This window comes from Lipophrys pholis (genome assembly GCF_963383615.2).
Source record: "Lipophrys pholis genome assembly, chromosome: 19".
Classification (NCBI taxonomy): domain Eukaryota; kingdom Metazoa; phylum Chordata; class Actinopteri; order Blenniiformes; family Blenniidae; genus Lipophrys; species Lipophrys pholis.
The window spans coordinates 22,218,524-22,238,114 of NC_137647.1; positions in this window are offsets into that span (position 1 = coordinate 22,218,524).

Here is a 19,591-nt window from a genome sequence, read left to right on the forward strand (position 1 = left end):
TTTGCCTTGAGCTGGTTCCGTTTCTTTGAAGCAAGTTCTCCAACTTTGGAAAACACCCGTTCACATGGCACCAGATGAGGCAGGTGTACATGGAAATTGTTGGGCGAGGCGGAAGAGATTAGGATATGTGGTTTTGTGGCTATCCCAATACTGCGAGAGATCTTTGGATGTTGGCCTCCCCCGGGTACTTCTGCACCTCAATCACTGTAATATAATCTAATATCATGATCAATAGAACTCAATCACTGTAATAGAATCAACACATCTTCATCAAAGTTAAACAGTTCTATGCAGAGCAGCAGGTTGAACTAATCTCAGGTATTCACCCAGTTGGTTGTTACCATTTCCTTGAGGTCTCTGAAGAAGGAGTTTGGTTTTTGTCCAGGCTGGAGAGAAGCTGCTGCTCCTGTAGCTGGTAGCTCCTCCTGCTAACTGTGGTTGGCTGTGTTCAGCAGGAGGAGAAGAAGGAGTTGATGATTCAGGAGAGTCTTTCTTTGCAGCCTCCTGGTTGTTCCCTTGTCCAGACCGGAGGATCTGGTCGCTCGGTTCTGTGAGGTGTCATTTCCTGGCCTCGTCCTGGAGAAACTGGTTGGTCTTACCTGGTTGATGGGAGATCAAACGCTGGGTGCTTGTCTCCGGATCCGAGGGAAGGTCTGACCCTTGAGCAAAGCTTTTTGAGAGAATCTCTCCTAAAGGCTTTTGGTGAGGTGGGGGCATTTCAAGGTGTCGAATCCTGGGAGCCTCAACCCATTGGTGACTGGCTGAGTGCACGGGGGGCAGTCTGTCTCCTTTTGAGCAGAAATGGGGGGGGTTGCAGTGGTAACAGGACCCCCCCCTGCGGGGAGATGCTCGGGGACAAATGAAGATTGTTTTCATTAGAAATGAACCAACTTTCTGTGGTCTTGTGAGATCCCAACAATGACTACATCTAGATGGGAAGCTGTTGTAGTCATGCTCTCTATTGTAAATATATGTAGATAGCCAGATATAAACCATATAATTGTATTGGGCTGTAAAATATAGGATTTAACATTTTATTTGTTTTTCTAACCAATACAGTTGCTTCAAGAACAAATTGCCTCAGGTGGATTTCATAAATCAAAATTTATTAACAAGTTTTTCAAACAGAGATATCCCTCAGCTCTTTCATCAGCTGCTCTCTCTCTCTCCTGTGCTTTGGCCATGTACCGTCTCCCCGTCCTCCACTCTCTCCGCTTGCTTCTTCATGAATCGGAGGACAGCATCGCTGCCCCTCCCTTGACTCTTTACTTTCTGGCTGGCTGGGGCTTTGTCTGGGGCAGAAGAGGCAGAAGCTGCAGTGCTGACTATTCCACCTGTAGGGGCAGTGAGGTTTGCAGCAGCAACAACCAGGGGTGGACTGATGGAGTGCTGTCCCTGCAGTGCCGCATCCATATCACCATGTCACTGCCAGATGACAGCAGTCACACTACCAGTCTCAACCCCCTTTTCCCATTGGCGGGTCCCTAAGCTTTGAAAATAGTACATATTAATACATTGAGAAGCTAAAGGTGTGTTTACACACAGACAAGTTACAAAGAGCTCGGTTCTTGACTCCAGATCACGAGTTGCACCTAAATCATACGATTCAGGGCAGAGGAGACACAGACCGTTAGGAGTTACAATTAAAAGCACGAAATGAAGGCGAATCATCGTGGGTCAGTATTCACGGTGTCAGGGATTGCAGGTGGTGTGTGGCTGGACCCGAGTGCAGACTCAGACTTAAGAAACAGTTTATTGACGTCCATGGGACAGGAGGGCGACGAGAGGAACGACATGGTGACGACACGATCCGACAAGGACAATAGAGGGAGAGGGGTTTAAATACACAAGGAAGGGGTAGACACATGTGGAACACAATGATGGCTGCACACAGAGGGATACAGCCATTGGTTAATTGGAAACGCGAGGTGGGACACTAATATTGTTCTGTGCCATTGGGCATCACAACTTTCTCTCATTAATCTGTCAGGAATGTTACGAATTGGGAGAATTTGAAAATGATATTCGTAACTCATAGTGCCAATGTACACTGCTCAAAAAAATTAAAGGAACACTTTGAAAACACATCAGATTTCAATGGTGAAAAAAAAAATGTTGGATATCTATGCTGATATAGACAGTTTAATGTCTCAGGAACAAAAGGATGCCACATCTTTTGATGGAAATAAAAGTTTTCAGCCTACAGAGGGCTCAGTATATAGACACCCCAAAAATCAAAGTGAAAAAATGATGTGGCAGGCTCGTCCATTTTGCCTAAATTCAATTTCTGCAACTCAAAATTCTTTTCAATATCTTGTGTGGCCCCCACGTGCTTGTATGCATGCTTGACAACGTCGCGGCATGCTCCTAATGAGACGACGGATGGTGTCTTGTGGGATGTCCTCCCAGATCTGTCTAAGGGCATCAGTGAGCTCCTGTAAAGTCTGAGGAGCAACCTGGCGGCGTCTGATGGCCCGAAACATTATGTCCCAGAGGTGTTCTATCAGGTTTAGATCAGGTGATCGTGAGGGCCATTCAATTGTGTCAATTCCTTCATCCTCCAGATACTGTCTGCATGCTCTTGCCACATGAGGCCGGGCATTGTCGTGGACCAGGAGGAACCCAGGACCTACTGCACCAGCTGACCATGGGTGCAAGGATTTCATCCCGACACCTAATGGCAGTCAGACTGCCGTTCTCTAGCCTGTAGAGGTCTGTTCGTCCCTCCATGGAAATGCTTCCACGGACCATCACTGACCCACCACCGAACGGGTCATGCTGAATGATGTTGCAGGCAGCATAGCACTCTCCTTGGCTTCTCCAGACCCTTTCACGTCTATCACAGGTGCTCAGGGTAAACCTGCTCTCATCTGTGAAAAGCACAGGGCGCCAGTGGCGGACTTGCCAATTCTGGTGTTCTATGGCAAATGCCAATCGAGCGCCACGGTGCTGAGCAGTGAGCACAGGGCACACTACAGGACGTCGTGCCCTGAGGCCACCCTCGTGAAGTCTGTTTCTGACTGTTTGGGCAGAGACATTCACACCAGTAGCCTGCTGGAGGTCACTCTGTAGGTCTCGGGCAGTGCTCGACCTGTTCCTCCTTGCACAAAGCAGCAGATATCGGTCCTGCTGATGGGATGAGGACCGTCTACGGCCCTGTCCAGCTCTCCTAGAGTAACTGCCTGTCTCCTGGAATCTCCTCCATGCTCTGGAGATTGTACTGGGAGACACATCAAATCTTCTTGCAACAGCACGCATGGATGTGCCATCCTGGAGGAGTTGGACAATCTGCAATTCAGGAGGGTTAAGAAATCGCCTCATGCTCCCAGTCGTGATAATGACTCTAGCTAAAGCCAACACTTGTGGAAAAACAGTTGAAAAAGATCAAGAGGGAGGAACTTGAAATGGCCTCCACCTGCAAAACCAGTCCTGTTTTGGGGGCCATCTCGTTGTTGTGTCATGGTTCCGGGAGGGCAGACCCAAGATGCAGAACACACGAGACCACGTTTGTTTAGAGAGGTGAAAAACTCAAGTTTATTAAACAAGGGGGATCCTTCAGCTCCCAGAAAAGACTGCAGAGAGGCTTCTCCACGGTGCCGGATGGGAGAGGATGGCGAGGTCCGGGAGTGCACAGGAAAACCGGAACTGTTGGGGGCTCAGGGATCATCACCAGGGGACAAAACTCTGAAGAGAGAGCTGGCACAGACGACTATTCTCATAGGAGGTACGGACTGGCAACGACCACTGGCAGCTCCAGGCTTTTAAGGGCGGAGCCGCTGATGAGCCACAGGTGGAACGAGTTATCCTCCCCCACAGCTGCGCCTGCTCTGCTGTCACAATGCGAGGGGGAGGAAGGAACACTACACACGGAACAGAAAGACAACACTCACCAAAACAAACAGAACACAAAACATATAACTGCCAGGACCGGACCCACCGGATCCTGACAGTACCCCCCCCTCTCAATGGGAGACTCCTGGCGACCCAGGCTTCCCTGGATGGGCTCGATGGAAGTCGCCAATGAGCGAGGGGTCCATTATGAAGGAGCGAGGTATCCACGTACGCTCCTCGGGCCCATACCCTTCCCAGTCAACCAGATACTGGAGCCCCCGGCCCCGCCGTCGAACATCCAGGAGCCGTCGCACCTTGTACGCTGGCCCTCCTTCCGTGAGCAGGGGGGGTGGTGGGGGTTTGGCTGGGGGGGGCAAAGCTCCGAGGTTTCCACTGGTTTGAGCTGGGAGACGTGAAAGGCCGGATGGACCGGCATGGACCGAGGGAGTTTCAGCTTCACCACGGTGGGATTGATGATCCTTTCCACCAGAAACGGACCCAGGAACTTGGGAGAGAGCTTGCGGCAGTCTGTACGCAAGGGAACATGTTTAGCGGAGAGCCAGACGGCCTGACCTGGTGCGTAGGGAGGGGCCTCTGAACGTCGGCGATCTGCCAAGCGCTTATTTTCTTGGGCGGCGCGGGTCTCGCGCCACAGCCTCCGACACCGAAGATGGTCCTGAACAGAGGGGACGGAGATCTCAGCCTCCTGAGCGGGGAACAACGGGGGCTGGTATCCTAGGGAGGCTTCAAACGGAGACAGTCCAGTGGCAGAGCAAACGTGTGTATTATGGGCATATTCCACCCAGGACAGATGGGAGAACCAAGAAGCAGGGTTGTTTTCAACCACACACCTGAGTGGTTTCCAGGACTTGGTTGGCCTGCTCCGACTGTCCATTGGTCTGGGGGTGGAATCCGGAAGATAGGCTGACTGTGGCGCCCAACGCCTTGGCGAAACAGCTCCAAACCCGGGACACAAACTGAGGACCTCGGTCGGAGACTATAGCCGAGGGGAGTCTGTGGAGATGGAAAACTTGGTCTACCAGAATGCGAGCGGTCTCCAAGGCCGATGGTAACTTGGGTAGGGCGACGAAGTGGGCAGCTTTGGAAAAACGGTCAATGATTGTGAGAATCACTGTTTCCCCGAGAGGGGGGGCAAACCTGTCACAAAGTCCACTCCGATGTGGGACCATGGCCGGGACGGAATTGGCAAGGGATGCAGGAGGCCAGCGGGAGGTTGGTTTGAGGATTTGCCACGGGCGCAAATGGGACAGGCTCGGACGTAGGCCCGAACATCTGGTAGGAGAGAGGGCCACCAGAACCTGCGCCGAACTAATGCCGCCGTGCGATGGGTTCCTGGGTGACCTGACAGCCGAGAGTCGTGACCCCACTGCAGTACCTGGGACCGAACAGAACTGGGGACAAAAAGATGATTTGCAGGACCCGTACCTGGATCAGCCTCCTCCTGGTGGGCCCGGCGTACTTTATCCTCGATGTCCCAATGGAGGATTCCCACCACCCGAGAAGCTGGTAGTATCGGTACAGGATGCTTGTCCACCTCGGCGGGAGTGAACAGGCGAGAGAGGGCGTCTGGCTTTAGGTTCTTCGACCCAGGGTGGTAAGTCAGGGTGAACCTGAACCTGCTGAAGAACAGGGACCACCTGGCCTGGCGGGCGTTGAGCCGTTTCGCGTCCTGCACATAGGCCAGGTTCTTGTGGTCCGTCCAAACCATGAAGGGGGTTGAGGTTCCCTCCAGCCAGTGCCTCCATTCCTCCAGGGCTAGTTTGATGGCGAGAAGTTCCCGATTTCCCACATCATAATTACACTCAGCCGGAGACAGCTTCCTGGAGAAAAAGGCACAGGGATGGAGAAGGTTCTTGGGGCCGTGGCGTTGTGACAGGACTGCACCCACTCCGCAGTCCGAGGCGTCCACCTCCACCACAAACTGTCCCTCCGGGTCCGGTTGTACCAACACCGGAGCAGAAGTGAACAGCTTCTTTAGTTGGAGGAATGCTGATTCTGCTTCTGGGGTCCAGGAGAAGGTGCGGATGGTGGAGGTCAGCCGGGTCAGAGGCAGAGCGACTTGGCTGTAGTTCCGTATGAACCGGCGGTAAAAATTGGCGAAGCCCAAGAATCGCTGCAACTCCTTACGGGTGGACGGGGTAGGCCACTCTAACACCACTCACCTTCTCAGGATCTGTACGGGCTCTTCCTTGCTCAAAGATGAACCCCAGAAAAGGAACCGAGGTGGTGTGGAAGGAGCACTTCTCCGCCTTGAAATATAGTTTATTCTCCAATAACCTCTGCAGGACCCTGCGGACATGGGAGGGGTGTTCCTGGACGGACTTGGAGAATATCAGAATATCATCCAGGTACACAAACACGAACCGGTTGAGGAAGTCACGAAAAACATCATTCACCAAGGCCTGGAATACTGCTGGAGCGTTAGTGAGTCCAAAAGGCATAACCTGATATTCGAAGTGGCCCAGAGGGGTGTTGAATCCGGTCTTCCATTCGTCGCCCTCCCGCATTCGCACCAGATGGTATGCGTTGCGAAGATCCAGCTTCGTGAAGATCACCGAACCTTGGAGGGCTTCAAAAGAAGGAGAGCAGCGGCAGGGGATACTTGTTCTTGACAGTAATGTTGTTCAAACCTCGATAGTCAATGCAGGGTCGGAGGGATCCGTCCTTTTTCTCCACGAAGAAAAACCCTGCTCCCACGGGAGAAGTTGAGGGTCGGATGATGCCAGCTGCGAGGGACTCCGAGATGTATGTTTCCATGGCCGCCGCCTCAGAACGTGACAGGCTGTAAAGTTTACTGCTGGGAAGTGGCGCGCCAGGAAGCAGATCAATGGCGCAGTCGTAAGGCCTGTGGGGAGGTAAGGAGAGAGCCAGATCCTTGCGAAATACCTCCCCCAGGTCGTGGTATTCGGCCGGGACCAATGGTAAGTCGGGGCGGGTGAACTCTGGAAGTTTTTGCGGAGGTGAATGGGATGCCGCGCTCAAACAGTGAGCGTGACAATGAGGGCTCCAATTGAGCACCCTGCCGGCCTGCCAGTCTAATTGGGGGTTGTGGAGGAGGAGCCAGGGGTAACCAAGGACAATAGGATTTATCGGAGAGCTGATGACTTTGAATTTGAGGGTCTCATTATGATTTCCGGAGACCGATAACACCAATGGAGCAGAAGTATGGGTCACTTGGGCGAATGGCTGGCCGCTAAGGTTAGTAGCTCTAAGTTATGACTCATCCGGATCCCCACACGGCCGGACGAGTCTAGTCTTAACGTGGCCGGACAGTTGGAGATGAAGTGGCCTGGCTTACCACAGTAGAGGCAGTCACCATTCTTTAAGCGTCTGTTCCGCTCTGCTGGGGTGAGGCGGGAGCGACCAAGTTGCATGGGCTCCTCTGAATCTCCGGCGGCCTCACTGCGAGAGGCGGGGCTGGGAAAGGCCCGCTGGGACTCCGAGCTCGGCGGGCACTGGTTGGAAGCTGGTGTGGGGGGGCGGCTCCGTCCTGCCCGTTGCTCCCGGATCCGGTTGTCCACCCTGATAGCCAGGCGGACCAAGGCTTTTAAGTCTGTTGGTGACTCAACAAGGGTTAAACGGTCTGTTATGTCATTTAAGCCTCGTAGGAAGGCATCCCGGCGGGCGGAGTCATTCCAAGTGACGTCCGGGACTAATGTCCAAAACTCCACCGCGGAGCTCGTGTAGCCGGCGCGCTGCGTCCCCGCCGCGAGCCAGATGATCAAAAACCAACTTAAAGTCCTCTAGAAAGTCATAACTTAAGTGGGTTAGTGGTGTGGGGGAACTATTAGCCTCCGCCCATGAAAGGGCACGGTTCCGCAGAAGACCTAAAATAAACTGAATCTTTGCTGCGTCGGCTCCAAACACAGCTGGCTGGAGTGAAAACACCTGCTCGCACTGCAGCAAAAATCCCCGGCAACAGTTCAGATCCCCGGAAAAACAATCTGGCGTAGGAATCCGGGATTGAAGGCGTTCGGGCGGGCTTACCGGTGCAGAGGGGTTCTGGACGGATGAGGCTGGAGCGTCGGAGGCAGCAGCCGGCAGCTGATCCAGTTGCTGCTCCAACCGGTTGAACTGGGCCTGTATCCGAGTCATCATGGCTTGAAGTGTCTGGTCCACTTGACCCAGATGGGCTCCCTGCTGCGAAATGGCATGACGGAGCTGGGCGACCTCTGTGGGTGTTCCGACAGTGTCTGCGTTATGGCCAGTCCGTTCTGTCATGGTTCCGGGAGGGCAGACCCAAGATGCAGAACACACGAGACCACGTTTGTTTAGAGAGGTGAAAAACTCAAAAGTTTATTAAACAAGGGGGATCCTTCAGCTCCCAGAAAAGACTGCAGAGAAGCTTCTCCACGGTGCCGGATGGGAGAGGATGGCGAGGTCCGGGAGTGCACAGGAAAACCGGAACTGTTGGGGGCTCAGGGATCATCACCAGGGGACAAAACTCTGAAGAGAGAGCTGGCACAGACGACTATTCTCATAGGAGGTACGGACTGGCAGCTCCAGGCTTTTAAGGGCGGAGCCGCTGATGAGCCACAGGTGGAACGAGTTATCCTCCCCCACAGCTGCGCCTGCTCTGCTGTCACAATGCGAGGGGGAGGAAGGAACACTATACACAGAACAGAAAGACAACACTCACCAAAACAAACAGAACACAAAACATAAAACATATAACTGCCAGGACCGGACCCACCGGATCCTGACATGTTGCCCCTCTAGTGCACCTGTTGTTAATTCCATCAACACCAATGCAGCTGAAACTGATTAACAACCCCCTCTGCCACGTACCTGACCAAAACCTTATCAGAAAAGTGCAATTGAATTCATGCCATACCCTGATAAACTGTTCCTTTAATTTTTTTGAGCAGTGTGTAAACATACTCGCCCTGCTAAAAGCTCACTTCTTTTCAGGGCCACTGCATCAGTTCTGTTGTCTGTGTTACGTTTAATATATGACCACCTTGTATTTGGCCTTCAAATTGTCCCATTTTTTTCTTGGCCTGTTTGACCGTCTGTCAGACCCGGACGCTGTCACAAACCCTCTGATGCGGACTTAAAAACATAAAGAATTACCCACTACCACTTCAAGTTTTATAAAGACACAAAGCTTCTCAACAACGGCCTCCTCCCTGTCCGCAGCGTTGAACTGACAACTGTCTTCAACTCGTTACACTGGAGGACGCTGTGGATTCAAACTAACACCATGTACTATTATAATCAAGGGACAACTGAGGAAACAAAAGCCCTGATCCAGTGGGGAACTGACAGTGAGTTTCTCTTCACAGGGAAGAGGAACACATCCAGACGTGGATGGGAGTGAGTGTTGTTCTTGAATTACTCCATGTATAAATAACATGTTTTTAGTCCAACATGCTTTTTCGTTTCTTCTGTTTCCCTGCCGCTGTGTCTTTATATGTAAAAATCCATTACTATTCATCCTCTGTCACTGAAATGTTACGCATAATTCACTTATAAGTCGTCTTTCTGAGAATCGACTAACTGGGAATCGTCTATCTGGGATGAAACCGACACCAGTGATACAAGATAAAAAAAAACTAAAGTAATTACAAAAGAGAAACAAAACAAAGTAAAAAATCATTTTTCATTGTAAACATTAATTATTTTCAATATTTTTTTTGAAGCACATAAAAGATTTACACAATTGTAAGTCGTGACCAAATCCATTCCATAAAAAGACTCCCAGAAAGGAAACATCTATATTTAACAGTAGTTCTCACACTACCTTATTCAAATACACACAATCCTCTTTAATTATAATTATCATCTCTTAATTTAAATTTTTTTGAATACTTGTGGGAAGGCTTTTATTCTTCACTTGAAATAGTATTTCTAATGTTTAAGTATACGATAGCTATGACTTTTAAGGTGCAAGATTCTATGAAAAGTTTCTTGGAGTTTTCTCATTATGAAGCTTTATTATTCTAGTAATTATTTTCTGGAGTTTAATGATGGGGTCTATATGTATTTCCCCAAACCTCAACAAAATGTCATATATGGCATAAAAAGTGAGTAATTCAATATACACAAACATTTCTTGTTCAGAAAGTCCATATACCAATAGTTTCAGATTTCGTTTTTATATACTCTAGATGTGGGTCCTGACTGAATTTATCACCTAGGATTACTCCCAGGAATTTTGTCTCATACACTTTCAATTCATACTCCATTTAGGATTAATTGAATGTCATAATTTGTCATAGCCCCAATATAAATGTGTATCATTCACAAATATACATTTAAATTTATTAAATACTGTACAGATATAATTTAAAATCAAGTATAAATAACTTCGGTCTCAATACAGAACCTTGTGGAACACCACACTTTTTTTTTTTAATAATGTGAAACCATTAATTCTTACATATTGACACCTTTTTATCTAAATAACTTCTTATCCAACTTAGTGTAATAGTGTAATACTCTTATGGTCCAATGTCTGCAGAAGTAAGGAATGGTTGTGTTGAATGCTTTATGTAGATCAATAAAGACACCTACAGAGTATTGTTTCTTGTCTACTGCTGAAGATATATTTTCTACAAATTCCATCGCTGCTAAGGACGTTGATCAGTTGCTCCTAAACCCATTTCGATGGTCACTCAATAACTCGTATTTCTCCATGAAATCATCCAGTTTATTTGCAAACATTGCTTCGAGTACTTTTGAGAACTGAAGCAACAAGGACACAGGTCTGTAATTTGATAATGTTTGTCACCATTTATATAGATTGGGACTACCTTAGCCATTTTCATTCTGTCTGGAAAAAGACCAGTTTGAAATGAGTTGTTGCATAATATAATTAAATGGTTTAGAGACACACTTTCTAAGTGACATATATCAATGATATTGTCTGTAGACTTTTTTGCTCTTAAACTTTCGGACCACTTCTGATGCATCACTCTCACAGACTTCACCAAGAAACATTGAATTGTTACTGCTGAATGCAAAACCATAATTATGAATGAATGAATGAATGAATGAATGCTTTATTTCGGTTAAAAATTAAAAATAAAAACAAAATCATGTTTTTACAAAATAAACAGACAGCAACCGAAAAAGGAATAGGCTGAAGCCTCAAGGCTTATTTGTGCCTATCCTGTAACATCATAGGATTAACTGAATAATTCACAAAAAAACATCACTAATACTCCATTACTACTGAAAAATCAAATTCAATCAAATTTCATTGTAACCGTTGATAATTTTAGACTTTAAAGTCTTCTTGAAAACATACATAGAATTACACATCTTTATTTCATCATTAAGTCCATTCCATAATTTTACACCCAAAACTGACACACATCTGTACCTGATATTAGTTCTTACTTTGTGAGTGTCAAACATTAGCAAACCCCTTAGGTTATAAATCCCCTGCCTTAGTTTAAACAATTTTTGAATACAACCTGGAATTGTCTTATTTACCACTCTAAACATAATTTCTAGTGTTTTTGAATATACAATGTCCAAAAATTTTATTGTATGTGATCTTATAAACAGCTGATTTGTGGAATCACGATATCCAACTTCATTTATTATCCTAATAGCTCTTTTTTGCAGTCTACGTCCCTAATTTCCTTTGCAAAATTTGGGCCGATATTGACAAAAATTGTTAAAAGCATTCCCAATTTCAGTAACTGAATTATTTACAAAATGTTGGAAAATCATTTTTACTAGATTTTTTATTATACCATTGAGCACTCCCAGGTTCCTTTTGTTTTCGCGTTTAAATGGCTGATCATAGTCTTTTTTTTTTTTTTTTCTGTAAGCTCATAATTTGTTCTTGCATATTTTGCACTTGTTCTCCTTATCTGTCAGGGAATTGCAGCAGGGACCCAAACGCAGACTCATGGAGTTCCATAAAATCAGGTTTATTGCACAGAAGTCCAGGGGATATGAGGAAACGCAGGGGACACAAGAGCAACATGTAGACCTGCCTGACACATCTGGCCTGACACATCTGCAGGATCAAGAGGTCCTCAGTCTGCAGGATGAGCATGTCAGGTTCTAAGTGATCAGTCACTGCAAATCATGACCATGATGTCCTGCAAATAGGCTGTTTCAGTTGCTAATATGCTTGTCTTGTCTCTTGTGCCCACATTATAACCTATTGCAGGAAGAGGGATCCCAAATGTTCTGGCCTCAGGTGGCTGTCCAGTCAAGATCCCAGAGAACCTGCTGCCTTGTGCCTCTGTAGCAGCAGACTGGTATGATGCAGAGAGAGGTTCATCCCTGACCAGGGTCTCAGGCTTTGGAGTCCACCCTTTCATGACCGATGAGGCGAGACAACAGGCTGGAAGACGATTTTCAGAGGCTTTTGGGGACATCAATCCTCTGTTTGATGGCATCGCCAATGACAACACTACGCCCTTTCTGGAGGCTCTGCAACACCTTATTAGTGTTAGCAGTGAATAAAAAAGCAAAGTAAAAAGGGCAACATCCGATTTTAACTTAATATCCATTCTCAATGAGAGAATTTGTTCTACCAATAAAGGTTGGATCTAGGTGTTCCGGGCATGTCCCTCCGGTAGGAGGCCTCGGGGCAGACCTGGGACACGCTGGAGAGACTATGTCTTTCGGCTGGCCTGGGAACGCCTTGGGGTCCCACCGGAAGAGCTGGAGGAAGTGTCTGGGGTGAGGGAAGTCTGGGCTTCCTTGCTTAGACTGCTGCCCCCGCGACCCGGCCCCGGATAAGCGGAAGAAAATGGATGGACTATTTCAAAAAACATTCATTTATTGTCGATTGGTTCAACGGTAAACTGCAACAGCGGGATCAAAGTGCATGTAAAGGTAAGTCAAAATATATAATCAAATTAATTTCATGAACTCTATAGCAGCATCCAGACCCTTCACGCCATGGATGCTGCTGTTGAAGTCAGGACTTCTACACTTTTTAAGCAGTGGTCTGCAGTGAGGAGCCACTGCCTCACACAGGCTCCACACCCCACCAGTGAGCTGCAGCACTTGGCGAACGTGTGCTCCACCATGATAGCTACAAGGTTTGAGATAAAAAAAATCCTCAATCAGAAAAATCCCATTTAAACAGTTCATTAGAGGCACTGCAAACCAAGTTTACTGAAGGATACTTATGCTACATATCTTCTACTTACCTTTACACACCAGGCAGGTGAAAGCTTCTTTGGTTGGCTGTACATCTGCCTCAGTCGCCTTCTGCTTGGCCATCTCAGACAGCTGATTACTGCTGTCTGAGATGCCTTGGAGGCTCAGCAGCCTGCTTCAACTGGTCCATTTTCTGGACGACGTTCAGCAGATGGCCGTCTTCAGCCCTTCGACTTACATGTGAGAACAAAAAGAAAGATAATACAAGAAATCTATCAAAAATTCTCTGTTAGTGCATAGTGCACACAATATAATTCATAAACTAAATCAGATTTTGCTTGATATGAAATGTTGCATTACCTTGTTTTGGCCTGCCGCCCACTCTGGAACTCCAGATATTCGCTTTCGGGCAAAGCCAATATCTTTCATGAGTTCTGCTTCAAGTAATGCGTGCCTAAATGTCAGAGAGAATGTACTTCACATTTGTATTCAAAAGCTCGAAAGAGTACGAATTTTCTGTTATCATGTAAATAAACAAGTGAGGGATTGAATAAACGCTGTTGAGATTTTCAGTTCTGATGTGAGAAATGTACCAAAGTGATTGCGATAACCTGCTCAGAATTAGCAACTTACTTCTTGTGCCGTCCGTGTCCAGGATTTCATTACCCTGACTGTTTAATCTCTATATGTTGCCACTCGGAAATATTATTAGGAAACACAACATTAACTTTCATTGTTATGCAGACGATACTCAGCTATATTTATCAGTTAAAGCCAATCAGGCCGACCAACTTGTTAAATTAGAGTCCAGCCTCAGGGACGTTAAGTCCTGGATGTCTATCAACTTCTTAATGCTCAACACATCCAAGACTGAAAAGTTATCCCTGAGCTTTTTAGGACCTACAATTATAACCTCAGATAGTCTGATTACCTTAGATAATATTACCTTAACTTCTAACAGTGATATTAGGAACCTGGGTGTTATTTTTGATCAGGATCTGTCCTTTATGTCCCATGTTAAACATGTCTCCAGGACAGCCTTCTTCCATCTAAGGAATATTGCAAAAATTAGAAACTTCTTGTCCTTCAAAGATGCAGAAAAGATTATTCATGCCTTTGTGACTTCAAGATTAGATTATTGTAACTCCCTAATGTCAGGATGTCCAAACTCCTCTGTTAGGATCTTCCAGCTAGAGCAGAACGCTGCTGCAGGTTTACTAACCAGAACTGGAAGAAGAGAGCACATCTCCCCAGTCTTAGCATCCTTACACTGGCTTCCAATTAAATCTAGAATAGAATTCAAGATCCTTCTGATCACATATAAAACTCTTCATCAGAAGGCTCCGTCCTATATGGAGAAACTTCTAGAAGTGTATCACCCTCCACGAGCTCTTCACTCTGAGGATGCAGGACTGTTGGTAATCCCTAAAGTCCTTCAAAGTAAAACAGGAGGCAGGAGTTTCAGCCATATGGCTCCTTTACTCTGGAATCAACTACCAGCCTCGGTCCGAAGGGCCGACACCATTAGTTTATTTACGAGTAGACTAAAAACCTTCCTCTTTGATAAAGCTTATCATTAGGAATAAAATAGGAGCACTAAGTTGAGCTGCTATAGGCCTAGACTGCTGAGGGGATTTTCTCTCTCCCGTTAAAGGGAGGAACTCTACATTTGGAGCTTCTGTTTCTTGTCTTTCTTTCTTTCTCTCTGTGTAACAACATTACTGGAGCCACCAGATACTGCCGCCGTCTGTTTTTCTCCCTGACAGGAGGGGAGCAGGACCCAAGACTCCCAGAGTGGAGTTACGACGGTCCTACTACCCGACCCCACCACAGCACCGGGACCCCACCACAACGGCACGGCCCTTAAACTCCAGACTGAGATTGGTTCATCATCAGACCAACGCTCATCATAGACTTTTCTTAGTATTTGTACTTATCTCGCCTGTCTGCCACTCTCTCTTTCCCTCTTCTATTCCTCTCTCTCCCTGTCCTATCCCATGTACTTCTCCCCCCAACCGGTCAAGACGGATGGCCGCCCTTCCAGAGTCTAGGCGGAAGAGGGAGTTTTTCCTGGCCACTGTTGCTTGTTACATCTGCTTGCTCTTGGAAGGGTTTAGTTGGGTTCTGTTCTCTATCATTGTAAGAGTGCTTATGAGATGTCTGTTGATGTGATTTGGCGCTTTACAAATAAAATTGAATTGAATGATGTTTACACACCTGAAAAATTCGGCAGACCTTCTCCGCCGACGTGTCTTCCTCCCGCAGGCTCGCTCTTTTCCCACCACGAAACAAATCGTATGACTCCATCACCAGATTTTCAAGCGCTCAGACCACGTTCAAAACTCCCGGGGTGGCAGACTGGGCAGGAGGGGGGTGGGAGTGTTTGCTCACAGGCAGACTGAAGGGGGCAGCAACGCGATGCACCGTTGTTTACTCTCCCATCCAGAGAAGAAGAGACTCGACTTCCGGGTTTTCCGGCAAATCAAACTTGAAATAAAGAATTACGGTCGTATTTTATTTCCCGATTTTTGTTTAAGAAACGCATATCGGGAAACCGGAAACCATCCGTTTTTCAATTTTAAAGGAAAAGCGGGAGACGGCTTGTCTCTTGTTTTTCGTTTCTCAATATCAAATCGAAAAACGAAAATCGGATGGTTTCCTGTTTTCCGTTCTCTGACATCAAAACGAAAATGGAATGGCCGGAAGGTAAACGGACCGTGGACACAGGTGGAAACTCAGCCTCAAACAACTGGATGGAAACTATTCACTAAAAGAAGAGCAGTGAGGAAGTTCTGCCTGAAATGTTTCTGCTGTAGTAAAATGAAACCGAGTGATCAGAGTGCCGTCCGTTTATATCGCTGATAAATTAATCTGGTATAATCTCACTAAGTCAGCATTAACAAGTCAGGAATGTTCTGGGTTTGGCTGCAGCAGCAGTGTTGCTTTTAGCTGCTGGATGTGTTTTAATTCTTCATATTCTCAGAGAATAGCTGCTCCTTCAGTAATCTGTAAACTGCTCAGTAACCTGTAAACTGCTCTGCAGAGTTTCTCCATGTGTCTGATGCTGCAAACTCCGCCCCTTTCATGCGAACGTGCACGTGTAGGTCTGGATTGATCTAGTGAGTTGATAACCTGCTTGGTAGTAACGGTGATCAGGACCACGCATGTCTGGATAAGTTAAACAGGAAACAGAGAGAGATCCTGGATATGTTGATCACGGGTCGTAGTCCAGGCCTCTGCTCTCACTCAGATGTGTCTCAGTGCAGGAAGAAAGGCTCAGGTGAGCTTATAGACTCCGCCCCTCTTCCTGCAGACTTCCTCTTACCACCCTGTCATATTGTGATATTTTACAAAAATATAATTGTGGACAAAAATAAAGTTGTGACAATAAAAGGTCGCTATAAATTGCTGTAACTCTCCGAAAAAAAATCAATCTAAAGTAAAAGTTGCGCGACGGATTGAAGTTTACTCAGCACATCCTTGCAACTTTTTTCCTCTATTAATTCACTTTGTTTGTTTTTGTTGTTTTTATTTTTTTAATAAACATGATGCACGTTCCCAAATCAATACAGACAGCAAAACTACTATCATGAGAGGACTGTTTGCATTTACAATCAAAATAAACTAAAGAGGAAACGAGTTCTCTTAATATTCTCTTTACAAAATATATATATACAGTTAATGTATGTATTGCTTGAATCTTTTGAAGTAGGTGTTACAAAGATTGTATATAAAATCTGTGCTTGATGTTGGTAGGACAACAAACCATATATTATTCTCATGCTCTAATTCAATTAAAAAAATTCAACCTGAATTATTGTATTTTGAAGACAAAATCACTTAATTTCTGAGTCATAACACAGAATACCTAATAACCTTTGTTCTTTTAATCAAGAATAACATTGATTATTTCATATCCCTAGTTTAATTTCACATTGTCTAATGAAGTGCTCCCGAAATTAACACCATTATAAATGAATTAATCAGTCTTTCAAGAATCTGGTCAAATGTTGCTTTAAAACACATAACAATGCCATGAGGATGTCTGCAGAAAGTGGCCAAATGATACATTCTGGGTGATCGCAATATGGAAGTTTATAAGAAAGTTTATCCAAACCTTATCATAGTGCTCACAATTTTCATGAAAACCGGCTATGATTCCCAAAGGAACCGAACACATAGATGAATGTGATTTTTGCAATGCAATCTTTCTACAAGTATTATAATCGCCATTAAACCTCTAAATGGGCAGTGTAACTTTTTCCCCATGAAAAACAAAACATTTATGAGAGACATGCATAACACAAACCGACCACTAGGGGTCAGTTATTAGTTCAATCGAAGGCCTTGAGAATCCAAAAACAACCTAAGGTAAGAAATCTATGGTATCTAAAGGAAGAAGAACGTTAAAATTGTTACTGAAACTTCAACAGAAGTAGTTAATGAATTGATCCATTGTAAAAGTACTTAATATTTCTAAAGTTAATTTATAGTAAAATCATGTTAGAATTGTGTGTTTTAAAAATGATACTGCTGGTGTGTAAGGTTGTTCATTCACAAATTTGTACATTGTCATTTTAGTTATTATGCATAATAAAAAAAAAGTGCTTCAAGGTGGAGGGAGAGACACAGTCGGGCCAACTTGCCTGAGATCAACTGTCTCCAGTGCCACGTTCCAACCTGCTTCAAGGCTTCCACCATCATCCATGTTCTCAAGAAGCCACGGACAACAGGACACAATGACTTCAGACTCTTCGCCCTGGCCTCTGTGGTCATAAAGTCTTTTGAGACGTTAAAGACATTACTCACCCCTAACCTGGACTTCCTGCAGTTCCCCTACGGAGCCAACAGTTCTGGAGACAATGCAGTAAACATGTCTCTGCACCCTGTCCTCCAGCACCTGGACTTCCCTGTATCCTACGCCAGGATCCTGTTTGTGGACTTCAGCTCTGAATTCAACACGATCGCCCCGGCTCTGCAGTAGCCTCTTCTCAATTCGTCAACATCCATCATATTTAACTTTCCCTCTTTTAGTTCAAATAAACGTACATATGTGTCTACTTCCTGCTACTACATAGCCACTGCAAGCAGGAATTGTGTGATCAGATATCGACGAGTCACCCTTAACAGAAAGACCCGCCCACAGCCCGTGCTGATTTGCATTGTATTGCTTTTGTCTTTTCCAGACGGCTTGACTCATCGAGTAAATGCAATGACAAAAAGCCATTGGAAAAGACAAAGACAAAACAGGAGAAGCATTGACAAAATGGAATAAGCAAATACAAGATAGAACAATATTATGACTACCTTTGTATATTTTTTGTATTATTGATTATCTTTGTATTTCCACATTTATTTCCTTTTAATTTTGGCACTCCCACTTGATTCCATACTTACATTCCACCTGGCAACGGTTGCTAAGCAAATTAAAATTGAAAGTGTTTCAACTGGCTTTCATGTCAAAGGTGTTTTAACATCAAAGCCAGATGAGTGATGTCATTGTGACTTGACAGACAAGAGTTTACATGTACCATTTACATGTACCACTTATAACGCCTTCAACAAGCATTCCTTTGTTAAAACTAAACGAAGAATCAGTCTTTACCTGTGCCAAGCGCTTCTAGTTAACCGGTTTTCGAGAAAGAGATAGTATTTCATTTTTAATTGACATTTTTGCTAATTGTAACCATGCAGAACATTGAAGCAGAGAAGGTTATCGCTATATTGCGTCCGGTCATCACATTGTTTTTTGAACGGATGGGCCCTCTACAATGCGAACTGCTCAGACAAGGTCGACCAGATTTCAACACAGTCAACTCATTGGCAGAAGTGTTGTTGGAGATCATAGCCAAACTTACAAATGCTGTTTTGGCTAATGTGAAAGAGGCAGATACAGTGGAGAACAATGCTGTGTCCGTTGTCGGGGAAGCAGTTCCTCAAACATTTGCCGAGGTGCTGAAGGCCACGGAGTCCGTTTCCAGCATCGGGCATGAGACGCTGAGCCATCTGATCGCAGATGAGGTCATAAGAAATGTGAAGTCTGACCTTTTTGCTGCAGATGAGCCGGGTAGTCTGAGAGTTACTCCTTCCAAGAAACTAAATCGAATGGTGGATCTTGCCTCCACAATGATCCAAAATTTAATTGGAGAGAACAAATCTCTTTCCAGAGAAATAAGTCAGGGCAAGAAACACACCACATCCCCACTTGAGGAGATTTTGAGAGTCCGGACAGGTGACGCAGCAAACGTTGAGGGTGTGCCACAGTCATCGCCGACCACCAATGAGACTAAGACCTCAGAGTTGGATGATGATGTGACAAATGTATCAGCTCAACATTTGCATTTTGTAATGAATAGTGCAGTTGAGGAGCTCACTACTCCTCTGTCAGATATCATGACGGAGGCAGCGTATGAAGAGTTGCAATATAGTCTAGCTGAGGACATTGAAGTGAAGGTGGATGAGATATTCCACTCTCTGAAGGAAGCTCAGGGTCTTCAGAAGAACCCACAGCAGAAAAGTGAGCATCTGGCTGCAATCAGGAATAAGTTGAAGGCATTTTTCGCAAAGCTGTTTGCGAAAATCAAAATACATCAGGCCGTGGCTCAACTGAAAAAGAGGCACTCCAAGGTTTTACAAAAAGACAAGGCGACACAAACAATGATGG